A 17,525-nucleotide genomic window follows, 5' to 3' on the forward strand; every position below is an offset into this window, starting at 1 on the left:
CTTGTCTGGGAAGCTCTTTGTCTGCCCTTCCATTCTAAATGATAGCTTTGCTGGGTAAATCAATCTTGGCTCTAGTTCCGTGCTTTTCATGACTGTGAATATTTCTTGCTAATCCCATCTAGCCTGCAAAGTTGCTTTTGAGAAATCAGCTGACAGTCTTCTGGGAACTCCCCAGTAGGTAACTCTGGTTTTCAGTTACTGCTTTTAAGAGTCTTCCTTTATCTTTAATCTTTAGTGTTTTAATTATGTTGTGTCTTGGAGTGGGCCTCTTTGCATCCATCTTGTTTGGGACTCTGTGCTTCCTGGACTTGCATGTCTATTTCCTTCACCAAATTAAGGGAGTTTTCTTTCATTATTTTTTCAAATAGAGTTCCAATTTTTTGCTCTTTCTCTTCTTCGGGCACACCTATGAAGCAAATGTTGGACCCCTTGAACTTGTCCCATAGGCTCCTTACACTATCCTGGTTTTTTTAAATTCTTTTTTCTTCTGGTTGTTGTGATTGGTTGTTTTTAGCTTCCTTATATTCCAAATCATTGATTTGATTCTTGGCTTCATCCACTCTACTGTTATTTCCCTGTAAATTGTTCTTTATTTCAATTAGTGTATCCTTCATTTCTAACTGGATCATTTTTATGCCGCTGAGGTCCCCACTAAGTTCCTTGAGCATCCTTGTAACTAGTGTTTTAAACTCCACATCTGGCAGATTGCTTATCTCCATTCCATTTAGCTCTTTTTCTGCAGTTTTGATCTGTTTTTTCATTTGGCCCATGTTTCTTTGTCCCCTCATTTTGGCAGCCTCCCTGTGTTTGTTTCCATGTATAAAGTAGAGCTGCTGTGACTCCCTGCCTTGGTAGTGTGATCTATTATAGTAGGTGACCCGTAGGGTCCAGTGGCACAGTCTCCTCTATCACCCAAGCTGGGTACTCAGGGTGGGCCCTTTGTATGGGCTGAGTACACCCTCCTTTTGAGGTTGAGCCTTGGTTGCCATTGGCAGGTCAATGGGAAGGATTTACTTGGGCCAGTCAGCAGTAAGGATTGGCTGTGACTGCTGACCACCAATCTCTGAACTCCCTGGAAGATCACCTGTGCAGGAGCAGGGTGGTGGTGCTCCGATGTGCTCTGTAGCTGTCCACTGGGTGCACTAGCCTTGGGGTTTCTTGAGTAGTGCAGGCCAAGGTCAGCCCCCACCTGCATGTTGCCCAGGGCCACCCTGCATGAGCTATAAAGCAGTTCGTAGATGGCTGCTACTTGTGCTGGGCTTGCAGATTCCCAGGCGAAGCCATGCTATGAACCTAGGCTGGCTGCTGCCAGTGCCATGTCTGGGACCACTTAGCAAGAGGTACAGGTGCTAGGGGTTCACTGAAGCCGGCTGTTGCTTGTTTGAAGGAATTTAGGAAGTTGTGAAGCATGAGCCAGGAGCAGCCATTCATATGAAAAAGCCACTGTTAAGAGCTGTAAGTTGAGTGGGATGGAGCCTCAGGGGACCTCCAGGGCAGGGCAAACAGTGTTAGCCAGGTTAATGGAGTCTCAGATATGGCACTCACCTGCAGGCCCCATAGCTCTGTATGGGGAGGGTTCAGAAAAGGGACAATGGCTTCTGCCCACCTTTCTCTCTGGGAGAAAGCTGTCCCCTAGCTCCCATCTTTATGCCAGACACTTCATTTCCTCCCTGGATGCCACTGGTGCCTTTCAATCTATTACCCTGGATCTTAGAGGGAATGAGTGTGATTAAGTCCATGTGCGGGTTCTTTAAGAGGAACTGCTTGAGACTCCAGAAGTTTCTTCCACCAACTCAATCCCTGCTAGGTTTTGCAGCCAGAAGTTATGGGGATTTATCCTCCTGGCACTGGAACTCTGGGCTGGGGACCCTGATGTGGGGCCAGGCCTCCTTGCTCCCGAGATATCCCTCCTGAATTTTTATCCACCACACGTGGGTGTGGGACCAGCCCATTCCACGTCTCTGCCCCCCCTACCAGTCTGGATAGATGTGATATCTTTAACTTCATACTTGTAATACTTCCATTCAGCTTGATTTCTGATGGTTCTGAGTGATGATTGTTCTATAATTTAGTTGTAATTTTGATGTGGTTGTGCAAGGAGGCAAGCCATGTTTACCTATGCCACCATCTTGACTGGAAGTCTTGTACCATATTTTGTTAATCCAGTCAGCCAGGGATTGATGTTGGTTGTTTCCACCTTTTGACTATCACAAATAATGCTAGCATAAACATTGTGAACATATCTTTTCAGTTTTCTTGGTACATTTCTAGGAGTGGAATCATTGCGTCATAGGGTAACTCTAAGTTTAAATTGTTGAAAATTGATAAACTATTCTCCAAAGCAGCGTACAATTGCACATTCCCACCAGCAAAGTACAAGAGTTCCAATTTCTCCACATCCTTACCAACAATTGTTTGTTGATTTATTGATGATGGCCATTCTGACAGGTATGAGGTGGTGTCTCATTTTGCTTTTGATTTGTGTTTCTCTGATGATTGGTGACTTTGGGCATTTTTTCATATGTCTGTTGTTCATCTGTATGTCCTCTTCACAGAAATGTCTATTCGGGTACTCTGCCCTTTTTTTAATCTAAGTTGTTTGTTCGTGTGTGTGTGTTAAATTGTATGAGTTCCTTATATACTTTGGATATTGATCCCTTATCAGATATATTACTGGCTAATATATTTCCATTCAGTTGGTTGTCTTTTTGCTTTGTTGATGGTGTCCTTCACTGTGCAGAAGCTTTGTAGCTTGATAACATCCCATTTATTTATTTTTGCTGTCATTTCTCTTGCTCAAGGGGACATATCCATAAAGCTATATTGATGTCAAATAGTTTACTACCTATGTTTTCTTCTAGGAGTTTTGTGGTTTCAGGTCTTACATTTAAATCTTTAATTCATTTAGAGTTTATTTTTGTATATGGTGTTAGAGAGTGGTCCAGTTTTATTTGTATTTTTTATATATGGCTGTCTAGTTTTCCCAGCACCACTTGTTGAAGAGACTATTGTTTCTCTACTGTGTATTATTGCCTCCCTTGTCTTTGATTAATTGACCTTATAAGCAAGGGTTTATTTCTGGGCTCTCTCTTCTGTTCCATTGATCTGTCTGTCTGTTTTTGTGCAACTACTGTACTGTTTTGATTATTACAGCTGTTAGTAGTTTAACATCAGGTGGCCTGATATCTCCAACTTTGTTCTTCTTTCTCAAGACTGTATAAACTATTTGTGGTCTTCTGTGATTCCATACAAATTTTAGCATTATTTTATATACTTCTGTGAAAAATGCCATTGTTGTTTTGATAGGGATTACATTTAATCTGTAGATTGCTTTGGGTAGTATGGTCATTTTAACATTAATCCCCCCAGTCCGTGAGCACAGTATATCCTTCCATTTATTTGTGTTCTCTTTATTTTCTTTCTTCAGTATCTTAACAGTTTTCAGAACACAGGTCTTTCACCTCTTTAATTAAGTTTATGCCTGGTATGTTGTTGTTTTAGATGCAATTATAAATGAAATGGTTTTTGTAATTTCTCCTTCTAATCCATTCATTATTAGTGTGTAAAGGTGTGACAGATTTCTATATATTAATTTTGTATTCTGTTACTTTACTGAAATCATTTATTAATTCTGTTAATTTTTCAGTGGATTTCTTAGGGTTTTCTATATATGGTATCATGTCATCTGCAAATAGTGACAGTTTTACTTCTTCCTTTCCAACTTAGATGCCTTTATTTTCTTTTCTTGTCTGATTGCTTTGGCTAGGACTTCCAGAATGTTGAGAAATAGCATCCTTGTGTTGTTCCTAATCTTAGAGGAAAAGTTTTCAGTTTTCACCATGGAGTGTATATTAGTTGTGGGATTGTCATGTATGGCCTTTATCATTTTAGGTAAGTTTCTTCTATACCCACATTTTTGAGAATTTTTATCATAGGTGAATGTTGAGTTTTGTCAGATGCTTTTTCTGCATCTATTGAGATGATTGTGTGGTTTTTATCTTTGATTTTGTTGACGTGATGTATCACATTAATGGTTTTGAAGAATTGAACTGTCACTGCATCCCTGGTATAAATCCCACTTGTTCATGGTATATAGTCTTTTAAGTGTATTATTGAATTGGGTTTGCTGGTATTTTGTTGCGAATTTTTGCATCTTTGTTCATTAGAGATACTGGCCTGTAATTCTCTTTTTTAGACCTGATTTTGGTATCAGGTTAATGCTGTTCTTGTAGAATGAGTATAGAAGCCTTTCTTCCTCTTCAATTTTCTGGAATAGTTTGAGAAAGATAGGTTCTAATTCTTTTTTAAAAGTTTGGTGGAACTCACCTGTGAAGCTGACTGGTCCTGGCCTTTTGTTTTGGGGAGGTTTTTCTTTTTATTGCTTCAATTTCATAGCAAGTTATTGGTCTGTTCAGGTTTTGTTTGTTCCTGATTTAGACTTGAAATGTGTGTTATTAGAAATTTATCTATTTCACTTGTCCAACTTGTTGTTCATAGTATTCTTTAATGATCCTTTGTATTTCTGTGGTGTTGATTGTAATCTCTCCTCTTTCATTTCTAATTTTATTTATTTGAGCTCTCTCTTCTTGAAGAATCTTGCTAGAAGTTTGTCAATTTTATTTATCTTTTCAAAGAACCAGCTCTTTATTGATCTGTTCTATTGTTTTTTTTGGTCTCTGTTTTGTAGTTTCTGATCTTTATTATTTTCTTCCTTGTACTTACTTTGGGTTTTGTTCTTTTTCTGGTTCCTTTAGGTATGGAGTTGGGTGGTGTGGTTTATTTGGGATTTTTCCTGTTTCTAGAGCAGGCCTGTATAGCTATAGACGTTTTTCTTACAACTGCTTTTGCTGCATCCCATACATTTTGGAAAGTTGTATGTGTGTGTGTGTGTATGTGTGTGTGTGTGTGTGTTGTCTCAAGGAGGTTTTTGGTTTCCTGTTTAATCTCCTTTTTGATCCATTGGTTGTTTAGTAGCATATTTTTTAATCTTCACATAATTGTGTTTTTTCCAGTTTTCCTCCTGGTTTCCAGTTTTGTACCATTGTGGTCAGAAAATATTCTTGATATAATTTTATTCTTATTAAATTTGAGGCTTGTTTAGTGACCTAATATGTGATCTCTCCAAAAAATCTTCTATGTACATTTGAGGAAAACATGTAATCTGCAGTTTTGGGATGAAATGTTACATGAATGTCTATTAAGTCAGTCTGGTCAAATGTGACATATAAAGCCATTTTCTCCTTATTAATTTTTGTGTGTGAATGATCTGTTCACTGAGGTAACAGGAGTATTAAAGTGTCTGGCTATCATTAAATTGCTAACTTCTGCCTTTATGTCCATTAATACTGGCACCTATGCTAGGTGTGTAGATATTTATATTTGTTGCTGGTGTGTCCCCTACATGGATTAACTGCTTTATCATTATGTAATGTCCTTTTTGTCTCTCTTTATGGTGTTTAATTTGAAGTCTTTCTTCCCTGATAGGCATATTGCTACCCCAGCTTTCTTTTTATTTCTATTTACATGGAATTTCTTTCTCCATCCCTTCACTTTCAGTCTGTGCATCTTGCAGAGGTGCCCAATCCTTTGGTGTCTCTGGGCCACACTGTAGAAGAGTTGTCTTGGGCCACACATTAAATACACAAACACTAACGAAAACTGATGAGCAAAAAAAGGTTCTCAGTAGATTTACAGTTTTGTATTGGACCACATTCATAGCCATCCTGGGATGTGTGCAGCCCTCAGGGCAAAGGTTGGACACCCATGAAAGTGAGTCTCTCGGAAGCAGCATATAGAGGGGTCTTGTTTTTTATCCATTCTGCCACCCTCTCTTGACTGCAGTATTTAGTCCATTTATATTTAAAGTAATAATTGAGCCCTGGCCAGTGTGGCTCAATGGTTGGAGCATCATCCCATGAACTAAAGGGTTATGGGTTCAATTCCCTGGTCAGGGCACACACATTGGTTGCTGATTTGGTCTCTGGTTGGAGCGTGTACAAAAGGCAACCAATCAGTGTTTCTCTCTCTCTCTCTCTCTCTCTCTCTCTCTCTCTCTCTCTCTCTCTTTCTCTCCCACTTTTCCCTGTCTCTAAAATCAATAAGCATGTTCTCAGGTGAGGGTTAAAAAAAAAGAAAGAAAACAACAACAAAAATAAAGTAATGGACAGATATGTGCTTATTGCCATTTTGTTCAATGTTTTTGGCTGTTTTTGTTGTACTCTGTTCCTTTTTTTTATTCCTTTCCTTTTGATCTGCAGATTTTCCTTAGTGTTTTGTTTAGGTTCCTCTCTTTTTGTGTATTTTTGTAGGTTTTTGGTTTGTGGTTACCATGAGGTTCATATATATCCATCTCTCTATATAATTTATATATATATATGTAGATATATATAGCAATCTCTTTTAAGCTGATACATGTTCAATATCTTTTTGTTTTGTATATCCCTGGACTATTATAGTTAGTTTTATAACATTTGTCTTTCAACCTTCCTATTAGTTTTTTAAGTGGTGGAGAGATTCTTTTCTTTCCTATATGTCCTTATTTCTCATTATGGCCTCTTCTCTTCTTCATAAAGAAAACCCTTTAACATTCCTTGTAAAAGTGGTTTCATGGTGATGGAGTCCTTTAGTTTTTTCTTATCTGGGAAACTCTTTGTCTCTCCTTCAGTTCTGAGTAATAACCTTGCCAGGTGGCATATTCCAGGGCGTAGGTTCCCTTCTTTCAGCACTTGAAATATCTCCTGTCACTCCCTTCTGTCCTGTAAAGCTGCTGCTGAGAAGTCAGCTGACAGCCTTATGAGAGTTTCTCTGTATGTGACTTATTTCCTTCTTGCAGCCTTCAAAATTGCTCTTTTATCTTTAACTTTTGCCATTTTAATTGCAGTATGTCCTGGTGTGGGTCCCTTTTGAGTTCATCTTGTTGGAACTCTCTGTGCTTCCTGGACCTGGATATCTGTTTGCTTCCCTAAGTTAGAAAAGTTTTCAGTCATTATTTCTTCAAACGTACTTGCTGCCCCTTTCTTCTAGTTCCTGTATTAGGAATAATAACGTAGTTTTCAATTCAGCCATTGTCTTTTTCACCTCTGATTGGTTCTTTATTATATTTTATACCTCTTTGTTGAAGTGCTCTCTGAGTTCCTGTATTCTACTCTTCAAGTTTATTGAGCATCCTTATGACTGTTTCCTTAAATTCTTTATCAGGCAAATTACTTACCTATTTCATTAGCTTTTTTCTCCAGCTATTTTTTTGTGTGTCTTGATTTAGGGAATATTCTTGTCTTCCTGTTTTTGTTTGACTTTCTTTGTTCCTATGTGTTGGATGAAATAGCTCTCTCTCCCAATTTTGTAAAAGTGGTCTCTGTGTAGCCTGTGTGCCAGATGGTTTTGGTAGGCTAATGGTAGTCAGGGCAGGTGTATGTGGGCACCTGGTATGTGGCCTGGCCAGAGGAGTGGGTTCCGGGCTGGGCAGCCTAGTGTGTGCATGCTTCCTTGCTCTTCCAATCCCCATGGGGCTGCCCAGTGTGCATGTGCTATGCCCCTGTTGCTTTAATTGTCCATTTCCTGAGCTGGGTCTGGGCAGGCTGCTCTGAGTGTGCACATCAGTTGCCCTACTCCTTCCAGTGGGGCAGCCCTGTGTGCAAGCACCACAGCACTGTGCTAGTTCACGCTCTGTCCAGGCAGGGGAGCTCCACGTGTGGGTGCATCTCAGTGGGAGCACGCAGCTGCGCTCTCTCGCCCAATTCCTCGAGTCACTTGGTCAGTGTCCTGACTATTTAGTGGCAAAGTCAGAAAGCAGACCTAGGTAGCCTAGGGTTGGTGTTCCTAACCACCAGCGACCCTCCAACTCAGAGACAGGAGCCAACCTTTGCCAAATGGTGTGTAGTTGTTACCCTAAAGAATTCAGAGTCTCACACCCTGACTGGTGTGGCTCAGTGGATTGAGTGCCAACCTGTGAACCAAAGGGTCGCTGGTTCGATTCCCAGTCAGGGCACATGCCTGGGTTGCAGGTCAGGTCCCCAGGGCGGGGGCAAACGAGAGGCAACCACACCTTGATGTTTCTCTCCCACTCTTTCTCTTTCCCTTCTCCTCTCTCTAAAAATAAAAATAAAATCTTTTAAAAAAAATAAGAGTTCAGAGTCTCAGAGAGAAATCAGGGAAGTGAACAGAGGGAACAATGTCAGGGCAGAGCTTTGCACACACACACAGTTTGTGTGTTTGTTTTATATTTGTGTGCGTGACAGGAAAATGAACAGAGGGGGCTCTTTGAGGGCTGAGCTGGCATGCCCTCTCCCTCTGCGCGTGCACACACACACACACACACACACACACACACACGGTTTCACTAAAGTGACGGCCACAGTAACACTAGTTGGTACATGGTGCTTGCTGTGTGGCGGGCCCTCTCCTGAGTGCTCTGTGCATGTCAGCTCATCTGCTCCTCGCACCAGCCCTGTTATTAGCCGCACTTGGCAGATGAAGACACAGATTTAGGGACACACGATAACTTGCCAAAGCTGCAGTGCTAGGAAGTGTCTGCGGCAGGCCCTGGGCTGTGCACCATGTAGGGAAGTTCCATGGGTGGCAGGATAGGCTGTGCGGCGTGCTGACCACGGGACCCACATGTGCAAAGCTGGGAGGGCAGGTTGGGCAGCCTGAGGGTCTTGGGTTAGGACTGGAGCAGGGTGCTGGGGGCGCTGCTCTGTCACAGAGCATGGAGCTCCCGTGGGTACCGTGGGAGGCCTGGCAGGCTCGGAAGGAGTGACTCTGACTCAGACTGGCCCCTGGAATGGAAAGAATAGGGTCATGAAGGAAAGCTGGTAGGAGCGCTGGTGGAGAGCGTGGCAGCTTGGAAGCCCCCGTAACAGACAAGCTCAGGGACAAGACACTGGATAAGCACAGTGGGTTAGTGACGGGAGGAAGCTCCTCAAAACCGTAAGGAAGGTGGCCTCCGGGAAGCCCTCAGCTCCGGCCCTGCTGGGCAGCAGGATAGCTCAGAGCAAGATGTTTGTGGGTCTCGTTGTGGACGTTCTGCCCTCCCCAAGGAGCCATGAGAGAGCAGGTGCAGACAGCAGGGGCTGGGGCTGCGGGAAAGGGGAAGGCAAGCCCAGGGCTGCAGAGGCCAGGGGCTGTGTCGCTGTGTCGCTTTGTCGCTGTGTGGGCAGCACCAGTCCAGCCAGTCTCTGTGGAGGCTTCGAGAAACTGAGACGAAGTCTAGCAAGTGTAAACGTCACACCATTCCTGCACTCCTGTGTTCTTCAGGCTTTTCTACGAGTTCCTTCGGAGGAAAATGTCCACTGGTCCCATCTAGCTGAGCATGGGGAAGGATTTTCTGGCCCCGGGCCAGGCTTTCCAGGCAGGGCCGCAGGGCCCCCGCTCCTGCTCAGAGACCCCCTTCTCCTGCGCCCAGGAAGAGCAGCCCGGCACCAGAGTGGGGAAGAACCACTCGCCATCCAAAGGCATAAATGACTGCTTTCTCTTCAAACTGTGAAAATGCATTTCTAGCACTGCACTTTGACACCTGCTTCACAAATTGTCAGAGCAGGGTCACATCCTAGGGATGTGGGGTAGATTATAAAGGCAAAAAAGAAAGTGTCGCGATCACGTTTGAAGCACGCCTCAAGTCACCGTGCAGCACTAAGGGCAAGTACACGGGCTGCTGGGGCCAGCGCCTGGGTCACGTGCTTGCGCGTCACCGCCTGGCAAGCAGCACTGCTGACGCGTGCCAGGCAGAGCCATGGCGCCCTTCAAATGGGTGCTGCCTGCCCACCTGCCCCCTCCCTCTCTGGGGGCTTGTTGTTGAGAGAGTGTGAATGCATGTGGAAAGGCTGGGAAGTGTGATGGGCCTGAACCCTCTGCAGAAAGGCACCTTCTGGAACCCTCTGCAGTGGGCAGCATGCATGAGCACCTGGGATGCACGCAGCAGCGGTGCAGGGTGCAGACATTCCTGTGCAGGCCCAGTACCCCGCACTCTGGGCAGAACACATAGCCTTTTTCTGTTAAACGGATGGGGATGACATCAGCTAAAAGAATTATACAGGTTTCCAATGTACGGTTCTGTGGTACATCATCTGTATATTGTGGTATCCTCTCACCACCCCCAGTCAAGTCTCCTCCCATCACTGTTTATCCCGTCCCCTCCCCCACCTCCCCCAACCCCCCTTCCCCTCTGGTGATCACCATGCTGTTGTCTGTGTGTACAAGGTTTTGTTTCAATCCCTTTACCTTTTCCAGGCAATCCCCAACCCCCTGCCCCCTGACAGTTATCAGTCTGGAACAAATTGAATTGCCATCACCCCTCTGAGCACTTCACCTCCACAACAGCTAAATTCACGGGGGCTGCAGGCTGGCAGGCTCTGCACGTCCAAACGCACGTGGGCACCCGGACCAGAAGTCCTCAGTGTCTTGCCAGTGGGACAAAAGGAACAGTAGCAGCCACACAGGGCGATGTGGTTTGCGCAGGGGCCTGGCATGAGGGTGGGTGCCCAGCGATGTGGTTTCTTCCTTCCTGGCATGGAAAGATGGACGACCCAAAAGGCAAGATGTATGCACGCCCTTCCCAGGCCTGGCGCCCCTCAGCCCCGAGAAGGCCCTGCCCTGCTGCAGTGCTGCCGCTGCTTCCTGCGTGCTGTTCAGTCCCGGTCCCATGGTCGCCCAGCACACACTTGTCTGCCTTCGTGGAGGCACAGGGCTGCCCAGGCTAGACGGGGACTCATGCAACCCTTTGAAAGGACTCTTGGAAAGGTTGTCTCACCTCCAGTTTTGTGTAAGGAAAGCTTTTTGTGAAATTTCTGTTCACGTGTCACTTTTCAATCAGTGCAGCCACCATTGAGCCACAGGATGTATATCTATATATCGATATATATGTATCCCTTGGCTCAATGTAATAAGGCAGAGCTCTTGCATGGGAGCAGATATTCTATACCCACCTGATCTGGAACTGCGGCTGCAGTTGGACTAGAAACCGGGCGGAGGAAGGGCCCCTGGACGGGCCAGCAGCCCTCATTCAGAGAGCGGGGTGGACCCCTGGAGCCTCATTCCAGGGGAATTCTTGATGCCCTGGGACAGTGACTGGCAACCGTGCACGGCAGGAATGTTTAAGACACACAACACCTGACTACTGAGTCAGGGGCCCTGACCTCTTTTCTCCTGGATTGTCAAATAAAAAAATGACAACAGCCAACACAATAGCTGTCCGGTGTGAAGGAGTCAAAATTATACCTGTGTTGTTTTTTTGTCGGATTGTCAAAAAAGATATTTTTTGGTGTGCTGCAGAGTTTTAGTGAAGTTTATGTGTGCCATGGGATGAGAAAGGTTGAAATCGTTGCCTTAGGATAAGAAGACTTGAGCATTGTCTAATTTCTTTGAGAAGACACAGGACACGGGTTTGTAGATGACATGGTCAGGTGAATGACAGGAATGCAAGGAAGGTGTCCGTAATGAAAGTAATTCCTCCATCCACCAGCCTCATTAGCTGTTTGATTGGTTCTGCTAACCTTGGCTTCAGCGCTGAAATCTTGTCTGTCTGCACATGTGTGGTAGTTTTTAAGTTTCTTGAGCAGAATGACAAACAGTAGCAATATTCGTATTTTTTAAAATCAAAGTTGTTACGGGGACCTTTGTGAAGTCCTTGGGAAGTTTTTTAATTTAATTAAATTTTGATCTTAAAAGGCAGACCTCTTCTCCTTTAGTTTCCCCATTTCTTTTTTTTTTTTTAGAGAGGGAAGGGAGGGAGAAAGAGAGAGAGAAACATCAATGTGCGGTTGATGGGGGTCATGGCCTGCAACCCAGGCATGTACCCTGACTGGGAATTGAACCTGCAACACTGGTTCGCAGCCCGCGCTCAATCCACTGAGCTACACCAGCCAGACCGAGTTTCCCCATTTTTCACGCAGTGTAAGAAACTCGGTCAGTCATTAGTGTCACAGCTAGGGAGTTTAAGTCATTGTTAAGTGCTTTCTGCTGTGTGGTCACCACGATAAGTTAAGGTGCTTCAGTGTTGAGGGCATACCACTGAGAGAGGGTGGACACTGGGCACAGACTTACCTGCACTGCACCTCTGCCCTGTGGCTCTGAGCACGAGCTTTCACTCCCCCTCCCCGCCCCCGAGCCTGAGCTACACCCTCTGTGGACAGGAATAACATGTCCATCATGTGGGGTTCTTGTGAAATTATATACAAATATTAAGATTAAGGTTATATATAAATATTAAGATTTCCCCATCTTCCTGTACATTGAAATCATTTAAAATCATTTGTATGAATGAATCACATATGTACATGGTAAAAAAAAAATCAAAATCGTACAGAGGCTGTAAGGGTAAAAGTGTGGCTCCCCACCCTGAACCACCCCCAGGCCCGCAGTCTGTCCCACGTACACACTGCCAGCGAGACATGGTGTGTTTACAAGTACTTTCTTTACACACATCTTTATAAGATGGTCACTAACATAGCATACACATTGCCCTTCCCCAGCAAAATCTCTTCTGCATGTGGCTTTAAAGCAAAGCATTTATTGTCACTGATCTATTAACTTTCCTTCGGCCCAAGGCAGGTGGGGAAGACATTTCTGAGGCTTTCTGCCAAACAAGTGACACGTGCCTTGTGTCCACAGAAGAGAATGACACATGGCAGTCGGAGACAACAAATTAACATAGGGTGTTTTCAGAGTTAAATGTGACATCCCTGAAGGAAACGTACACCTTCAAAGTTCAGAAATCTCACCGAAGTGTCCTGCTGGCCCTGCAGCAGTGGCTGTGGCCCTGTCTGTGAGCCGGGAGAGCCTCTGCTCCGGCGACGATTGCTGTCTTTGTCTTCACCCGATGGGTTTCCGACTGGTCTGCACACTTCTGTTCCCTTCCACGTCCACGTCAGCAATCCCTTCGAGGCACAGACAACCTTCCGCTTCCTCTTTGCTGACCAGAAAACAAGTGCCTAACGAAATTAATTATCCAAAACAGAATATGTGGACTATAATATTCTCCCCCTAAATTTGGAGATTATTCCGCATCAGTGTATACAGATCTGTCTGCACCCTTCTCTTTAATATTCCTGCATGCATTATATATTGAATACATTCTAAGTGATAGACATTTCAGTTAAAATTTTCATAATCTTTATGAAGGCCATATAACTACCAAGACTCCTGATATACATATAGCAAGTGGTGGTTAACTCTGGGTTTCTGATTGCCTCTTAGGACGAAAGCTTTTATTTCATGCTGAAATAGTCCCAAGTTAAATCTATTTGGACACTGCCCTGGCCGCTGTGGCTCGATTGGTTGGATTGTTGTCCTGTATACCCAAAGGTTTCGGGTTCAATCCCTGCTCAGAGCACACACCAAGGCTGCAGGTTCAGTCCCCAAACAGGGTGAGCACAGGAGGCAACAAATCGATGTCTCTCTCTCTCTCTCTCTCTCTCTCTCTCTCTCTCTCCCTCCCCCTCCCCTCCCCTGCTCAGCCCCAACTTTATCCTCAGGAAAGGATTAAAAAGAAGACTATTTGGACACAAATTAGTGATCCCTAAGTGGGATAGTATACATACATCCCAATTAACTCGTTTATGTGGTATTTAGGGGCACAATGTGAAGAGACTGAAATAAAGTATATCCGAGTTGTATCCATGAGTAATTTATAGTCTAAAAGGTAAAGAAAGATATAACACATCAAATAGGACAAAACATATAATCAGGTAATTATATTTTGCAGAGAATTGCAAACTCTTTTATTTTTTATCTATATATACTTTCTAAATATATTTTATTGATTATGCTACTACAGTTGTCCCATTTTTTTCTCCCCTTTATTCCCCTCTGCCCTGTACCCACCTCCTACCATCATTTCCTCCCTTAGTTCATGTCCATGGGTCGTACATATAAATTCTTTGGTTTCTCCATTTCCCATATGATTCTTAACCCACCCCCCGTCTATTTTCTACCTATCATTTATACTTCTTATTCCCTGTACTGTTTCCCCCATTCTCCCCTCTCCCTGCTGATAACCCTCCATGCTATCTGTATTTCTGTGAATCTGTTCCTGTTCTAGCTGTTTGCTTAGTTCATTTTTGTTTTTTAGATTGTTGGTAGTTGATAGTTGTTGGTAGTTGTGAATTTGTTGTCATTTTACTGTTTATATTTTTTATCTTTTTTTTAGATAAGTCCCTTTAACATTTCATAAAATAAGGGCTTGGTGATGATGAACTCCTTTAACTTGACCTTATCTGGGAAGCACTTTATCTTCCCTTCCATTCTAAATGATAGTTTTGCTGGATAGAGTATTCTTGGATGTAGGTCCTTGCCTTTCATGACTTTGAATACTTCTTTCCAGCCCCTTCTTGCCTGCAAGGTTTCTTTTGAGAAATCAGCTGCTGATGGTCTTATGGGAACTCCTTTGTAGGTAACTGTCTCCTTTTCTCTTGCTGCTTTAAAGCTTCTCTCATTATCTTTAATCTTGGGTAATGTAATTATGATGTGCCTTGGTGTGTGCTTCCTTGGATCCAACTTCTTTGGGACTCTCTGAGCTTCCTGGACTTCCTGGAAGTCTATTTCTTTTGCCAGATTAGGGAAGTTCTCCTTCATTATTTGTTCAAATAAGTTTTCAATGTCTTGCTCTTCCTCTTCTCCTTCTGGCACCCCTAGGATTCAGATGTTGGAACATTTAAAATTGTCCCAGAGGTTCCTAAGTTTCTCCTCATTGTTTTGAATTCTTGTTTCTTCATTCTGTTCCAGTTGATGTTTATTTCTTCCTCTGGTCCAAATCGTTGATTTGAGTCCCCATTTCCTTCCCTTCACTGTTGGTTCCCTATGCATTTTCCTTTATTTCACTTTGCATAGCCTTCACTTTTTCCTCTATTTTGTGACCATACTCAACCATTTCTGTGAGCATCCTGATTACCAGTGTTTTGAACTGTGTATCTGATAGGTTGGCTATTTCTTTGTTGCTTAGTTGTATTTTTTCTGGAGCTTTGATCTATTCTTTCATTTGGGCCATTTTTTTTTTAATCTCAGACCACCTCTTATGTAGTAAGGGGCAGAGCCTTAGGTGTTCACCAGGGTGGGACAACCCACATGGCTGTTGTGACCCTGTATGTGGGACAGGGGTCTGAGAAGGGACAGTGCTGCTTGCTCGGCCCTCCGCCAGCTTTCAGTCACTTCCCCCACTACCCACAAGCAAAGTGGGCCCTTTTGGTGCTGATTCCCAAGTGGGTGGGTCTGTGTATTTTCTAGGACCCTGTGGGTCTCTCCAACGAACTCCCCTGTGAGGCTGGGAGTTTCTCCTGCTGCCTCAACACCCACAGGTGTTTTCAGTCAGAGGGTTGAGGCTTTATTTCCCTGGGCTGGAACCCTGGGTTACTCAGTCTAGCTCACTGCCCAGTTGTTCCTCCCAGTTTATCCGCATGCAAATGTATGCGGGCCAGTCTGCCAGCCCCCACCCTGCTTCAAGTCCTCTTCACCCCAGATACCCAACTCCACCCCTCCTACTGGTCTGGATGAATGTTTCTTCTTTTAACTCCTTGTTTGTTGAACTTCCATACAGTTTGATTTTCTGGCAGTTCTGGTTATTTTTTGGTTTTAAATTTGTTGTTGTCCTTCTTTCAGTTGTGTGAGGAGGCAAAGTGTATTTACCTACGCCTCCATCTTGTCTGGAGGTCAAATTCACCAATTCTGATAAGGTTTTTTTTTTAATGCATGCTGATATGGCAGCTGTCACAACACAGTCTAACAACATTGTTTTGAAGGAAGTTAAAGACAAACCACTGAGCCCTACTAGAGCCATCTTACTGAAGAAACCAAATGAACTTTTCAGCCAACCTAACAGATACGAACAACAAACTGATGGTTGCCAGAGAACACAGAGTGGGATAGGGGGTGAAAAACTGAAAGGGAAAAAGAGGTATAAATTTCCAGTTACAAAGTAAACGTCACAGCATACAATGTAGAGCACAGGGAATATAGTCAATGATACCATAACTTTGTATTGTGACAGATGATAATAGACTTGTGATCACACTGTAAAGATATGTGAATGTAGACTCACTATGTTGACACCTGGAAGTCATATAATATTGTTTGTCAACTATAACTTAATAAAGAAAGAGTAATAAAAAGAAAAAATACCAGGAATACCAGGAAGCCAAATGACCAAAAAAAGAGGAAAAACAAAGAATAGAAATAGATCCACAAAACATACAAATATTGGAAATATCAGATGTGGACTTTAAAATAATTTTATGGAAACCAATGACAAGATGGACAACTTTGGCAACGAAAGCTGCAGTAATCGAGACAGCGCAAGGCAGGCAAACAGATTACTGGAGCAAAGGAGAGTGCCCCGCAAAAGCCATACCTACACGAGCAAGAGATTTTCAACCAAGGTGCCAAGCAGTTCAAAGGGGAAAGGATAGCCCTTTAAATGAATGGTGCTGAAATTGTTGAACATGCCCACAGGCAAAACAATGCACTTTGATCCTTATTCCCCACCATACACAAAAATTTATTTGCAGTGGTTTATCTAAATGTGAGAGCTAAAGCTATAAACTTCTGGATGAAGACACAGGAGAAGAATCTTACTGCCCTTGGCATTAGCAAGATCCTTTACTCCGGCACAAAACACCCACGGCAGAAGGAAAAATCAACAGGTCATATCTTATCAAAATTTAAAACTTTTGCTATTCAGAGGGCATTGTTATGAAAATAAAAAGTCAGTCCACAGACTAAGAGAAAATATTTACAAAACAAAGGAATTGTGTCCAGAACCTGTGTGTGTGTTTTAAAAATTCTTATAACTCAGTAATAGGAAGACAACCCACTGTTTTAAATGGGCAAAGATTTGAGCAAAATGCTTCACAACACCTGCATGATGGGTTGATGAGCGCAGGAGAAGGTGTCGGGTATCAGGGAACTGCACCCTGATGCCACAGGGAGTCCTGCTGTGGCTGGTGCGCCCAACACGAGTGTCTAGGTGCTAGGGAGGTGCCGAATGGGACCCCACACACAGCACAGGCTGGCAGGGTGCTCGGCAGAAACGTGGGCATGCACCTCCGCAGCTTCTCAAATGGAGGTCAGACCCATGCACACACATTCGTAGCAGCTTTACTTGTAAGAGCCAGCAGATGAGTCCATGATTCCACTTAAATAAAATTCTAGCAAGATGCAAACTCACCTGCATTTATCTGGGGGTGGGAATAGGTGGGAAGAAGGGGAAGAAGAGTCACCAGGAGGTTTTGGGATTCATGATGTTCACTGTCTTTTTATTTTCTAATACTTCTTTTTTTTGTTTGTTTTCTTGTTTGTTGGCTGTCTTGATTCCAGTGATGTTTCAGGGATGTGTGTATAGGTCAAATCTTGTCAAGCTATACATTTTAAATATGTGCATTTTGTTATATACCAGTTATGCCCCTATAAAGCTGTAAAACAAAACACAGTTATTGAGAAAAGGGACTGTAAACATGACTTAGCTCTGAATAGCACAATCAAATAATGTAAACATTGAACTTTCTTATCAAAATACAAGTGTGAGTATGTTGGGGCAATGG

The 17,525-nt window shown here is 43.5% G+C and overlaps 1 protein-coding gene across 2 annotated transcripts in view; it reads left to right on the plus strand.

The window, feature by feature from the left end:
* RNF130 (ring finger protein 130) overlaps positions 1–17,525 on the plus strand; it is a 106,267-nt gene that overhangs the window by 81,143 nt on the left and 7,599 nt on the right. The window lies entirely within an intron of this gene.

Source organism: Phyllostomus hastatus, unplaced genomic scaffold (genome assembly GCF_019186645.2).
Source record: "Phyllostomus hastatus isolate PE091 unplaced genomic scaffold, TTU_PhHast_1.1 phas_contig_150, whole genome shotgun sequence".
Classification (NCBI taxonomy): Eukaryota; Metazoa; Chordata; class Mammalia; order Chiroptera; family Phyllostomidae; genus Phyllostomus; species Phyllostomus hastatus.